This window comes from Pseudophryne corroboree, chromosome 4 (genome assembly GCF_028390025.1).
Source record: "Pseudophryne corroboree isolate aPseCor3 chromosome 4, aPseCor3.hap2, whole genome shotgun sequence".
Classification (NCBI taxonomy): domain Eukaryota; kingdom Metazoa; phylum Chordata; class Amphibia; order Anura; family Myobatrachidae; genus Pseudophryne; species Pseudophryne corroboree.
This window is the reverse complement of record NC_086447.1, coordinates 505,742,826-505,756,001: the sequence shown is the minus strand read 5'-3', so window position 1 is coordinate 505,756,001 and position 13,176 is coordinate 505,742,826. Positions and strand designations below refer to the sequence as shown.

The window sequence follows — 13,176 nt, the reverse complement described above, 5'->3', positions numbered from 1 at the left end:
GCAAGTACAGGTAGATTCCAATTAATGTCCAGTTCCTTATAAAACCAACGCGTTTCACTGTAAGCTACAGCTTTGTCAAGGTAAGTGTGCTTAGTGCCTGAATGCCCTTATAAAGCTGTGCTAATTGCTTATGATTAACAGATGATGACAATTACAAATTCACAAATACAGTTTAAAACAGTACCATATCCAGTTTAAATTAATATAGATACTAGAAGACTTATAGTAATGCTAAAAGAAAATCCTTTTTATAAATACTTTTTGTTTTCTTAAAGTTTTTATTGGCTGCGGTCACGTGACTAAGCAGGGTAACTTCCTCTCTTTGGAACGCATATCACCACTAATTGGATGCGCTCTCAAGTGAGACCGGATGTTTACTTCTCCCCCGGTCACATGACTGTTGCAGAGATTAGATCACAACCGGAGGTGGGCACAAGCTAGATACGATCCTCTTGGGTGAATGAGATGTCAGTTAGGTGCAGTCACATGACCTCACATCTGTGTCCTCCCCTTCGTCATGTGATCACAATTACCACATATCCTGGAAAACTGTCCATGGCCACTCCCACTCCCACTTTGACAAAGCTGTAATTTGGGGACAAGCAGCAAAACATGTAAGGAGGACCCCACCAGCACCTCAAAAAGACTCCAAGGATTTTTACAAGACTCATCCGAACCAGCACTGCACTTTATTCCAAATAGCTCCACTGTTTTCACAAAAGGAAGGAGGCTTGTGAAGCAATTTCCAGCAGATCTGTATCCATCACCACGCCAATATACAAGTGGACACCTATGGCAATGGTGGACTGGTAAATATCACTGCTCATTTTACAACAGCCTGCCTGAGGAGAATAGAGCTTAAATCTAAGTGCAAAGCGCTTATAGGACCGGACTTTTAAATTTGATCCTAGGAGCAGAGGAGCATAATACAATACTTTTTTTTATGTGTTTACAGTTTTATTCTTTTCTTTTATATATTCTTATATTCATGGTGTATCAATAAAACCAATTTTTACAGCAAAAGCAATCCATCCATATATATTTTTTATTACTGCATAGTGCTGCTAGATTGTGTTTATATTTGTTTATTAAAGTTTCTAACAAGGAACAATTTATTTTTATACGGAGTTATGGCCCTTCGGGATATTGTTCTTCCAGGACAAATGGTGGGCACGTCTATAATTTACAGGGAACCAGCGCTCAAACCCTATTTGTAGTGGTGAATGATACGGTTATAAAGTGAAACTAAAATCAATAATGAAAAAGCAGGTAATATACTTAAGGTTGTTTATTCTAAGATGCTGAGATACTTTCTTTCCCAACAGGTATAAATTCGGTTTAAAAGTCAATCCGTGATTGGGGCACGCTCCTGGTTTGAGCTTAAATTCTGAAGTGCAAGGTTCAATTGAAAGAACAAATGCTGTAATCTTTGTAAAGTCGAAAAAAAGAAAAAGAAAAAGAAAAATGCCACAAAAAAATATTAATGATAATATGTACTAAAGTCCAAACGGTTTACAAGTCTATACAGACAGCGGCGTCCCACTAATCTGTGCTCTGAAGTGAAGGATTCTCTTGTGAAGTGATGAACAGTTGACAGCGGTGGTGTATGCTCTGGTTAGAGTGGAGAATAAGGACCCTGGACTGGCGCTATTCCTCCTGCAGCACATCCCACAGTAGAGCGCCCGAATCAGGCCCGCTCTGTGGGGCCGCTGACCTGGGGTGTGCGCCTGTCACAGAGGCGAAGTGGACCCGGCCGGAGCTCTCCGAGTGGCTGGCCGCGCCTCTCCTCCTCCTACAGGGACTTACCTTCTCCCTTCCCCTCCGCCTTCCACTCTCCGCTGTCTCGGGCTTCTTCCGTCGCCTGGCAACTGGTTGCTTCCGGAACTCCGGATCACGTGACCGGATGGTTTGCGGAAAGGATTAGCAGTACTGTCCTTCTTTGTAGTGAATATTCGTCCTCAGTCCAATGTAGTATAGATGGGTAGCTCCAACGCGTTTCGACCTGTTAGGGTCTTCCTCTGTTAATATATATATTAATTTCATCTCATTATCATCCAGTCTATATTAGCAGCAGACACAGTACGGTAGTCCACGGCTGTAGCTACCTCTGTGTCGGCAGTCACTGGTCCATCCATAATTGTATACCACCTACCCGTGGTTTTTTTTTTCTCTTTCTTCTTGATACATACTACTATAGTAGCTTACTGTAGCAGTCTGCGGTGCTGCTGAGCTGACAGTGTCCAGCAGGTCCGTCATCAGTCATTACATAATAAATATATATACCTGTCCGGCTGCAGTACTAGTGATATTATATATATATATATATATATATTAATTTCATCTCATTATCATCCAGTCTATATTAGCAGCAGACACAGTACGGTAGTCCACGGCTGTAGCTACCTCTGTGTCGGCAGTCGCTGGTCCATCCATAAGTATACTAGTATCCATCCATCTCCATTGTTTACCTGAGGTGCCTTTTAGTTGTGCCTATTAAAATATGGAGAACAAAAATGTTGAGGTTCCAAAATTAGGGAAAGATCAAGATCCACTTCCACCTCGTGCTGAAGCTGCTGCCACTAGTCATGGCCGAGACGATGAAATGCCAGCAACGTCGTCTGCCAAGGCCGATGCCCAATGTCATAGTACAGAGCATGTAAAATCCAAAACACCAAATATCAGTAAAAAAAGGACTCCAAAATCTAAAATAAAATTGTCGGAGGAGAAGCGTAAACTTGCCAATATGCCATTTGCCACACGGAGTGGCAAGGAACGGCTGAGCCCCTGGCCTATGTTCATGGCTAGTGGTTCAGCTTCACATGAGGATGGAAGCACTCAGCCTCTCGCTAGAAAAATGAAAAGACTCAAGCTGGCAAAAGCACCGCAAAGAACTGTGCGTTCTTCGAAATCCCAAATCCACAAGGAGAGTCCAATTGTGTCGGTTGCGATGCCTGACCTTCCCAACACTGGACGTGAAGAGCATGCGCCTTCCACCATTTGCACGCCCCCTGCAAGTGCTGGAAGGAGCACCCGCAGTCCAGTTCCTGATAGTCAGATTGAAGATGTCAGTGTTGAAGTACACCAGGATGAGGAGGATATGGGTGTTGCTGGCGCTGGGGAGGAAATTGACAAGGAGGATTCTGATGGTGAGGTGGTTTGTTTAAGTCAGGCACCCGGGGAGACACCTGTTGTATGTGGGAGGAATAGGGCCGTTGACATGCCTGGTGAAAATACCAAAAAAATCAGCTCTTCGGTGTGGAAGTATTTCAACAGAAATGCGGACAACATTTGTCAAGCCGTGTGTTGCCTTTGTCAAGCTGTAATAAGTAGGGGTAAGGACGTTAACCACCTCGGAACATCCTCCCTTATACGTCACCTGCAGCGCATTCATAATAAGTCAGTGACAAGTTCAAAAACTTTGGGCGACAGCGGAAGCAGTCCACTGACCAGTAAATCCCTTCCTCTTGTAACCAAGCTCACGCAAACCACCCCACCAACTCCCTTAGTGTCAATTTCCTCCTTACCCAGGAATGCCAATAGTCCTGCAGGCCATGTCACTGGCAATTGTGACGAGTCCTCTCCTGCCTGGGATTCCTCCGATGCATCCTTGCGTGTAACGCCTACTGCTGCTGGCGCTGCTGTTGTTGCTGCTGGGAGTCGATGGTCATCCCAGAGGGGAAGTCATAAGCCCACTTTTACTACTTCCACCAAGCAATTGACTGTCCAACAGTCCTTTGCGAGGAAGATGAAATATCACAGCAGTCATCCTGTTGCAAAGCGGATAACTGAGGCCTTGACAACTATGTTGGTGTTAGACGTGCGTCCGGTATCCGCCGTTAGTTCACAGGGAACTAGACAATTTCTTGAGGTAGTGTGCCCCCGTTACCAAATACCATCTAGGTTCCACTTCTCTAGGCAGGCGATACCGAGAATGTACACGGACGTCAGAAAAAGACTCACCAGTGTCCTAAAAAATGCAGTTGTACCCAATGTCCACTTAACCACGGACATGTGGACAAGTGGAGCAGGGCAGGGTCAGGACTATATGACTGTGACAGCCCACTGGGTAGATGTATGGACTCCCGCCGCAAGAACAGCAGCGGCGGCACCAGTAGCAGCATCTCGCAAACGCCAACTCTTTCCTAGGCAGGCTACGCTTTGTATCACCGGTTTCCAGAATACGCACACAGCTGAAAACCTCTTACGGCAACTGAGGAAGATCATCGCGGAATGGCTTACCCCAATTGGACTCTCCTGTGGATTTGTGGCATCGAACAACGCCAGCAATATTGTGTGTGCATTAAATATGGGCAAATTCCAGCACGTCCCATGTTTTGCACATACCTTGAATTTGGTGGTGCAGAATTTTTTAAAAAACGACAGGGGCGTGCAAGAGATGCTATCGGTGGCCAGAAGAATTGCGGGACACTTTCGGCGTACAGGCACCACGTACAGAAGACTGGAGCACCACCAAAAACGCCTGAACCTGCCCTGCCATCATCTGAAGCAAGAAGTGGTAACGGGGTGGAATTCAACCCTATATATGCTTCAGAGGTTGGAGGAGCAGCAAAAGGCAATTCAAGCCTATACAATTGAGCACGATATAGGAGGTGGAATGTACCTGTCTCAAGCGCAGTGGAGAATGATTTCAACGTTGTGCAAGGTTCTGCAACCTTTTGAACTTGCCACACGTGAAGTCAGTTCAGACACTGCCAGCCTGAGTCAGGTCATTCCCCTCATCAGGCTTTTGCAGAAGAAGCTGGAGGCATTGAAGGAGGAGCTAAAAGGGAGCGATTCCGCTAGGCATGTGGGACTTGTGGATGGAGCCCTTAATTCGCTTACCAAGGATTCACGGGTGGTCAATCTGTTGAAATCAGAGCACTACATTTTGGCCACCGTGCTCGATCCTAGATTTAAAACCTACCTTGGATCTCTCTTTCCGGCAGACACAAGTCTGCTGGGGTTCAAAGACCTGCTGGTGACAAAATTGTCAAGTCAAGCGGAACGCGACCTGTCAACATCTCCTCCTTCACATTCTCCCGCAACTGGGGGTGTGAGGAAAAGGCTCAGAATTCCGAGCCCACCCGCTGGCGGTGATGCAGGGCAGTCTGGAGCGACTGCTGATGCTGACATCTGGTCCGGACTGAAGGACCTGACAACGATTACGGACATGTCGTCTACTGTCACTGCATATGATTCTGTCACCATTGAAAGAATGGTGGAGGATTATATGAGTGACCGCATCCAAGTAGGCACGTCAGACAGTCCGTACTTATACTGGCAGGAAAAAGAGGCAATTTGGAGGCCCTTGCACAAACTGGCTTTATTCTACCTAAGTTGCCCTCCCACAAGTGTGTACTCCGAAAGAGTGTTTAGTGCCGCCGCTCACCTTGTCAGCAATCGGCGTACGAGGTTACTTCCAGAAAATGTGGAGAAGATGATGTTCATTAAAATGAATTATAATCAATTCCTCCGTGGAGACATTGACCAGCAGCAATTGCCTCCACAAAGTACACAGGGAGCTGAGATGGTGGATTCCAGTGGGGACGAATTGATAATCTGTGAGGAGCAGGATGTACATGGTGATATATCGGAGGATGATGATGAGGTGGACATCTTGCCTCTGTAGAGCCAGTTTGTGCAAGGAGAGATTAATTGCTTCTTTTTCGGTGGGGGTCCAAACCAACCCGTCATTTCAGTCACAGTCGTGTGGCAGACCCTGTCACTGAAATGATGGGTTGGTTAAAGTGTGCATGTCCTGTTTATACAACATAAGGGTGGGTGGGAGGGCCCAAGGACAGTTCCATCTTGCACCTCTTTTTTCTTTCATTTTTATTTGCGTCATGTGCTGTTTGGGGAGTGTTTTTTGGAAGGGCCATCCTGCGTGACACTGCAGTGCCACTCCTAGATGGGCCAGGTGTTTGTGTCGGCCACTAGGGTCGCTTATCTTACTCACACAGCTACCTCATTGCGCCTCTTTTTTTCTTCTTTGTGTCATGTGCTGTTTGGGGAGTGTTTTTTGGAAGGGCCATCCTGCGTGACACTGCAGTGCCACTCCTAGATGGGCCAGGTGTTTGTGTCGGCCACTAGGGTCGCTTAGCTTACTCACACAGCTACCTCATTGCGCCTCTTTTTTCTTCTTTGCGTCATGTGCTGTTTGGGGAGTGTTTTTTGGAAGGGCCATCCTGCGTGACACTGCAGTGCCACTCCTAGATGGGCCAGGTGTTTGTGTCGGCCACTAGGGTCGCTTATCTTACTCACACAGCTACCTCATTGCGCCTCTTTTTTTCTTCTTTGCGTCATGTGCTGTTTGGGGAGTGTTTTTTGGAAGGGCCATCCTGCGTGACACTGCAGTGCCACTCCTAGATGGGCCAGGTGTTTGTGTCGGCCACTAGGGTCGCTTAGCTTACTCACACAGCTACCTCATTGCGCCTCTTTTTTTCTTCTTTGCATCATGTGCTGTTTGGGGAGTGTTTTTTGGAAGGGCCATCCTGCGTGACACTGCAGTGCCACTCCTAGATGGGCCAGGTGTTTGTGTCGGCCACTAGGGTCGCTTATCTTACTCACACAGCTACCTCATTGCGCCTCTTTTTTTCTTCTTTGCGTCATGTGCTGTTTGGGGAGTGTTTTTTGGAAGGGCCATCCTGCGTGACACTGCAGTGCCACTCCTAGATGGGCCAGGTGTTTGTGTCGGCCACTAGGGTCGCTTAGCTTACTCACACAGCTACCTCATTGCTCCTCTTTTTTTCTTCTTTGCGTCATGTGCTGTTTGGGGAGTGTTTTTTGGAAGGGCCATCCTGCGTGACACTGCAGTGCCACTCCTAGATGGGCCAGGTGTTTGTGTCGGCCACTAGGGTCGCTTATCTTACTCACACAGCTACCTCATTGCGCCTCTTTTTTTCTTCTTTGCGTCATGTGCTGTTTGGGGAGTGTTTTTTGGAAGGGCCATCCTGCGTGACACTACAGTGCCACTCCTAGATGGGCCAGGTGTTTGTGTCGGCCACTAGGGTCGCTTAGCTTAGTCATCCAGCGACCTCGGTGCAAATTTTAGGACTAAAAATAATATTGTGAGGTGTGAGGTATTCAGAATAGACTGAAAATGAGTGGAAATTATGGTTTTTGAGGTTAATAATACTTTGGGATCAAAATGACCCCCAAATTCTATGATTTAAGCTGTTTTTTAGTGTTTTTTGAAAAAAACACCCGAATCCAAAACACACCCGAATCCGACAAAAAAAATTCGGTGAGGTTTTGCCAAAACGCGGTCGAACCCAAAACACGGCCGCGGAACCGAACCCAAAACCAAAACACAAAACCCGAAAAATTTCAAGTGCACATCTCTAGTCTTTAGTAGGCTGTGAGTCGCACTGGATTCCCCTTTTGATGTTTGCGGATGTCTAGGCCAAAATTCCAGGCACAGGTAAATTCCAATTAATGTCCAGTTCCTTATGAAAAACCAAGCATTTTGCTGTAAGCTACAGCTTTGTCAATGTAAGTGTACTTAGTGACTGAATGCCTTTATAAAACTATGCTAATTGCCCATGATTAACAGGTGATGACAATTACAAATTCACAAATAGTTAAAACAATACCATATCCAGTTTAAATTAATATGGATACTAGACGACTTATTGTAATGCTAAAAGAAAATCCTTTTTATAAATACTTTTTGTTTTCTTAAAGTTTTTATTGGCTGCAGTCACGTGACTAAGCAGGGTAACTTCCTACCTTTGGAACGCATATCACCACTAATTGGATGCGCTCTCATGGGAGGCCGGTCACATGACTGGATGTTTACATCTCCCCCCCAGTCACATGACTGCTGCAGCCTGTCTTATTGATAATGTATGTTTTATTTAAACTTCTACTTCATAGTTAGGTACTGTGCGCTGCTTGTAGCAGCACACAGTTTAAGTGCATGTGGCAGCAGGGAGCTGTACTGAGCTTGTTGTCTGGCAGCTGCAGAAGGGGGATGCGCTCCAGCCGGGACACCCCACAGCACTTTGGTCTCTACTGACATCGCCTGGACGGGTGTAGTATGTGATGCCGGTGGCCGGGCTCCTGATGGCCAGCATACCGGCGCCGAAATCCCGACCGCTGGCATACCGACAGCTGGGCGAGCTCAAATGAGCCCCTTGTGGGCTCACTGCGCACACCACACTGTGCTCGCCACGCTGCGGGCATGGTGGTGCGCTATGCGTGCCACACTATCTATTCTAGCCCCACAGGGGTCGTCGACCCCCAAGAGGGAGAACTGATGTCGGTATGCTGGCGGTCGGTATTCCGGCGCTGGTATGGTGGTCGTCGGGAGCCCAGCCACCAGCAACCTGAAGACCACCCCGCCTTGACCCCAGGACAGTGAGCGCTCCCCCCTTATAGAGAGAGCAAGAGCAGCAGCACTGGTCCCAATGGTGGTGCCTTTTTGTGGGGGTTTTAACTGGGCTGCACCCTCATTGGAGTGCTCTGGGTCAGTCGGTCTCTGACTTGGTGAAGCTTGTAGCATTTGATTGGAAGGATCAAGCTAGGGCAGCTGCTGCTGCACCTGCTTCCTTGATGCATGGTTCCGAGTCACCGGCTCCTGGCGGGGCAATTTCCCAATCAGTGTCTGATCAACCATAGTTCCATACCATGGAACATACGGCATCAGGATTTGAAAAAGGTTAGTCTTATTTGGAACATTTTTTTCAAGGATCCTCATCTGCACATGGCGCATACGTGTTTTTCTCCTTACACAACTCCATTGGTAGTTTTCAATTCAGAGGAGGAGGAGGGTGAGATTGACATTGTGCAGCAGTGTGAGGCTCTAGAGCAGGCCTGTCCAACCTGCAGCCCTCCAGCTGTTGTGAAACTACACATCCCAGCATGCCCTGCCACAGTTTTAGCATTTCCTGACAGCAAAACTGGGGCAGGGCATGCTGGGAATTGTAGTTTCACAACAACTGGAGGGCCACAGGTTGTACAGGCCTGATCTAGAGTCTTCCTATTGACATAGCGTGGAAGATCTGTGCGCCACTCTCTCAACTACATAGAGGTGGATTCCCAAACAGTTGCTGTCGGTCCATTCATGCGTTAGCGCAAGAAATTTGTTACTTTCCTGTCTTCTTCAGATCTGTCCAATCTCGACGAGGCCTATAAGGTGCCAGGTAAAAAGTTATCCGATCCTTAAAAATTTGCTGCGCATTATCCACTACCAGTGGATCATGTACCTATGTGGGAACTGCCTTCCAAGGTTGAAGCTGAGGTTACACATTTAGCTAAGCATGCAGCTTTTCCTGTTCATGGCTCTGCGTCCTATAAAGATCCACTAGATAAAAAGTTGGAAGGTTGACTCAAGTCCATTTTTATAGGCTCCAGGGTCATTATTCAACTTTTATTAGTGTTGGCTTGGGTGGCTCTAGCCATGGAGACTTGGACCGACAAACTCAGCGAGGGCCTTCATGATGATTAGTAAAGAAATTCCCTTCTGGAATTGGTTGATGTTCTTCATGGTGCAGAGAGGTTTGCGCAAGAGGCAAAAAAAGGGGGACTATTGATAATGTCTCTCAGGGGCACACTTGGTAATGTATATTGAAAATATAGTATTTGGTAATGTGTGGGTAGAAAAAGATAAAACTTAACTTTTAATCACAGACGAAAGAATACTAAAATTATTGCTGTAAATCAGCAATATAGTTAAAACAAGTATTAAACAAAAATATTGTTGACGATACAATTTGTAACTCACTTGTATAAAGAGGGTGACAGAAAGTTTCTCTGTAAACCCCCTGATTGGTAAGTGAGTATTGATGTTTGACGTTTAATCAAAAGCGAAAATATAAATATTCCTGTTATCTCTATGATACTATGAAGTTATATACTTGTGTATATTCATATGAGAGATAATGGAAAGCCGGCTTGTATAAAATCTGGACTCCCGGGAGTGGGTTAACTGCGATAATGGAGTACAAGGCTCGAATCGGATTATATTTGCTGATCAGCAGAAGGTGTATTCCTTGGTGCTACAGTACCCGGTATTCCCAGAGGGTCACCCTTTCTGGTACTAACCTGGCCCAATGCTGCTTGGCTTCCAAGATCAGACGAGATCGGGCATGTCCAGCATGGTAATACCGGGTACTGTAGCACCAAGGAATACACCTTCTGCTGTATTCCTTCATAGTATCATAGAGATAACTTCATAGTATCATAGAGATAACAGGAATATTTATATTTTCGCTTTTGATTAAACGTCAAACATCAATACTCACTTACCAATCAGGGGGTTTACAGAGAAACTTTCTGTCACCCTCTTTATACAAGTGAGTTACAAATTGTATCGTCAACAATATTTTTGTTTAATACTTGTTTTAACTATATTGCTGATTTACAGCAATAATTTTAGTATTCTTTCGTCTGTGATTAAAAGTTAAGTTTTATCTTTTTCTACCCACACATTACCAAATACTATATTTTCAATATACATTACCAAGTGTGCCCCTGAGAGACATTATCAATAGTCCCCCTTTTTTTGCCTCTTGTGCAAACCTCTCTACAGTTTGTCTTGGAACTGATGTCTGGGAGCACCACCAACCTTAGTCTACTTTAAAAGCCTCAATAGGCGAAGTCAGTAGCTTCATGTTGGTTTAAATATAATTTGTTAGATATGATTGATATCAATTGAAATCAAATTTTCGTACAATCTGGACCAGTGCAGATTCCTAAAAACCCCCACCCAATACAGTTCTTCATGGTACAGCTGAATATGTGTGTGAGGCTATACAAGATGGCTCTCAGGTGGCTTCCAAAGTTTCAACTATGCCTATTTTGTCCCAGTGGGCTCTTTGGTTCCATGCTAGGACTGCAGATTTGGACCCAAAAGATTCCTTGGTAGCTCATGCATTTGGTTGGGACATTCTTTTTGGACCATAACTGGATACCATTATTGACCAGACTACCACAGACTACCACCATTATTGACCAGACTACCACAGACTACCACTACTTCTTCTGGTGGCTGCCCCTAAACAGTGAGGTACTTTTCTGATGTTCTTGCTCCTCCTTTCATGGTGGAGCCTCCATTAGAGGTCAATCGGCCATGGGCTGTTTTTTCCCCAGCAGTTATCAGCATTTAAGGACATAATTTCTGGTGTCAACTGACCCTGCAGAGAAAAAGGTATCAGCAAAGCCTAGCACCTGATGGGGTCCCTCTTAACCCAGTATGGTCACCAGTTGCAGGGCAGTTTATCTGGCTCAGAGACCATTGGGTGGAGTCATCTTCAGATGCCTTGGTGTGGGGCATAATTTCCAGAGGTTATGCCATCGACCTCAGGGGTCTGTGACCACAGCAGTTTTTCACCATCACTCTTCCCCAGGATACAGTATAGAAGGAAGCATTGAATCAGGCTCTAAAGGCTCTCCTTTTGAACTGTGTCATCAATCTAGTACCTCTGCTGGAATGAAAGCTGGGGTTTTACTCCAACCTATTCAACCTTGTTCAGAAGCTGAATGGCTCATTCAGACTGATCTTAATTCTTTGCGTCTTGAACACCAGGTTGTGGGTAGATCATTTTTGGATGGAATCTCTTCAATCATTTATCTATAGCACGGATGTTAATGATTATTTGGCCTCACTGGACATTGGGGACATATATCTTCATGGGCAGGTCATCATTCTCTCCTCCATTTTGCAATCAATTCTGATCACAACCAATTCCAGGCACTACCATTCAGAAGAGCGATGTCTCCATAACATATCACCAACATCATGTTGGTGCTGGTGAGCTTTCTTCAAAAAGAAGTTATTACAGTCATACTTTAGAAGATCCATTTGTGAAAGCCAATTTAGCTTCGCAGTTACAACAGCACCTAGATTGCATGGTTCAAGTACTTCATGATCATGGATGGATCCTGAATTTTGAAAAATCGCACCTAATACAGTCAGCACCCTCAATTAATTTCTGGGGGTGTTCTTCGACACCTCTCTCCAGAGAGTTTTTTTTCTGAATTCCAAAGCATGGACCCTGCAAAACTTGGTCACGTCAGTACTGTCAGTACCTTGCCTGTCAAGATTGTTGTGCATGAAGCTGTTAGGCAAGATGGTCTCCACTTTCAAGATCATTCAGTATTCCAGGTTCCATTCACATGAATTCCAGAGGAAAATGTTCCAAAATTGAATGGGATGCTCAGCATTACATATTCAGTCAGACAATGACATGGCAGTGGTGTATGTAAGCCATCAAGGAGGCAAAAAGTGTGACAGCAATGGCAGAGGCGACCTGAGTATTTTCCGGTATTCATCCCAGGTATGGAAAATTGTGAAGCAGACTTCCTTAGCATAACCATGTTTCACACGGGTGAGTAGTCTCTCAATCCAAAGATCTTCCAACAGTTAGTTTAGATGGGGAGCCTTCCACAGGTGGATCTCATGGCCTCTCAACACAACTTCAAGGTTCTATAGTTTTGTGCGAGATCAAGGGAACCACTGGCTTTTACAGTAGAAGTCATGATAATTCCATGAGATTTTAATCTAGCATACCTGTTGCCTCGGGTACTCAAGCACAGCAAGGAACAATGGGATATGGTAATCCGAATGGCTCCGGGCTGGCCTCATAGGTTGCGTTATGCAGACATTCTCAAAATGACTGCAAGCTCATTTTCTATATGAGGACGTTCCTCGGATGGCTTTAATGGCCTGGCTATTGAAACCAAGCTTTCGAAAGCTAAAGAGTTTTCTCCCTCAGTGGTCCAAACTATGCTGCAAGCTGGGAAAATGGATTTGTCATGCAATTACCACAAAGTGTGGACGATCTACATCTTGTGGCGTGAACACAGAATGGTTCATACAATCAAGTTTCACCTCTCCCATTTTTTGGTCTTCAGGGATTTTTGGAAGCTTGCTTAAAGCTTCATTCTTTGAAAGTACATATTTTTGTACCTGTCAATTTATTTCAGAGGCATTTGGCCCTTCTTCCAGAGGCTTGGACCTTTTTGCAGGGTGTGGTGCATATTCAACCACCATTTTGCTCGCTGGTAGTGCTATGGGCTCTTAATCTGGTCCTATATGCTTTGAAATGGGCACCTTTGTACCTTTAGATTGAGCAGATCTTCAGTTCATTACCTAGAAGCTATTGCCTCAGCACAGCGTGTTTCTGAGTTAGGGGCTTTGTCTTGCAAGAGTTCATTTCTTGTCTTCCTTAACTA

General features: G+C 45.4%; 1 pseudogene; it reads right to left on the bottom strand.

The window, feature by feature from the left end:
• Positions 1–9,995: 9,995 nt before the first annotated feature.
• LOC134912465 (5S ribosomal RNA) lies at positions 9,996–10,113 on the bottom strand (annotated as a pseudogene).
• Positions 10,114–13,176: the final 3,063 nt, after the last annotated feature.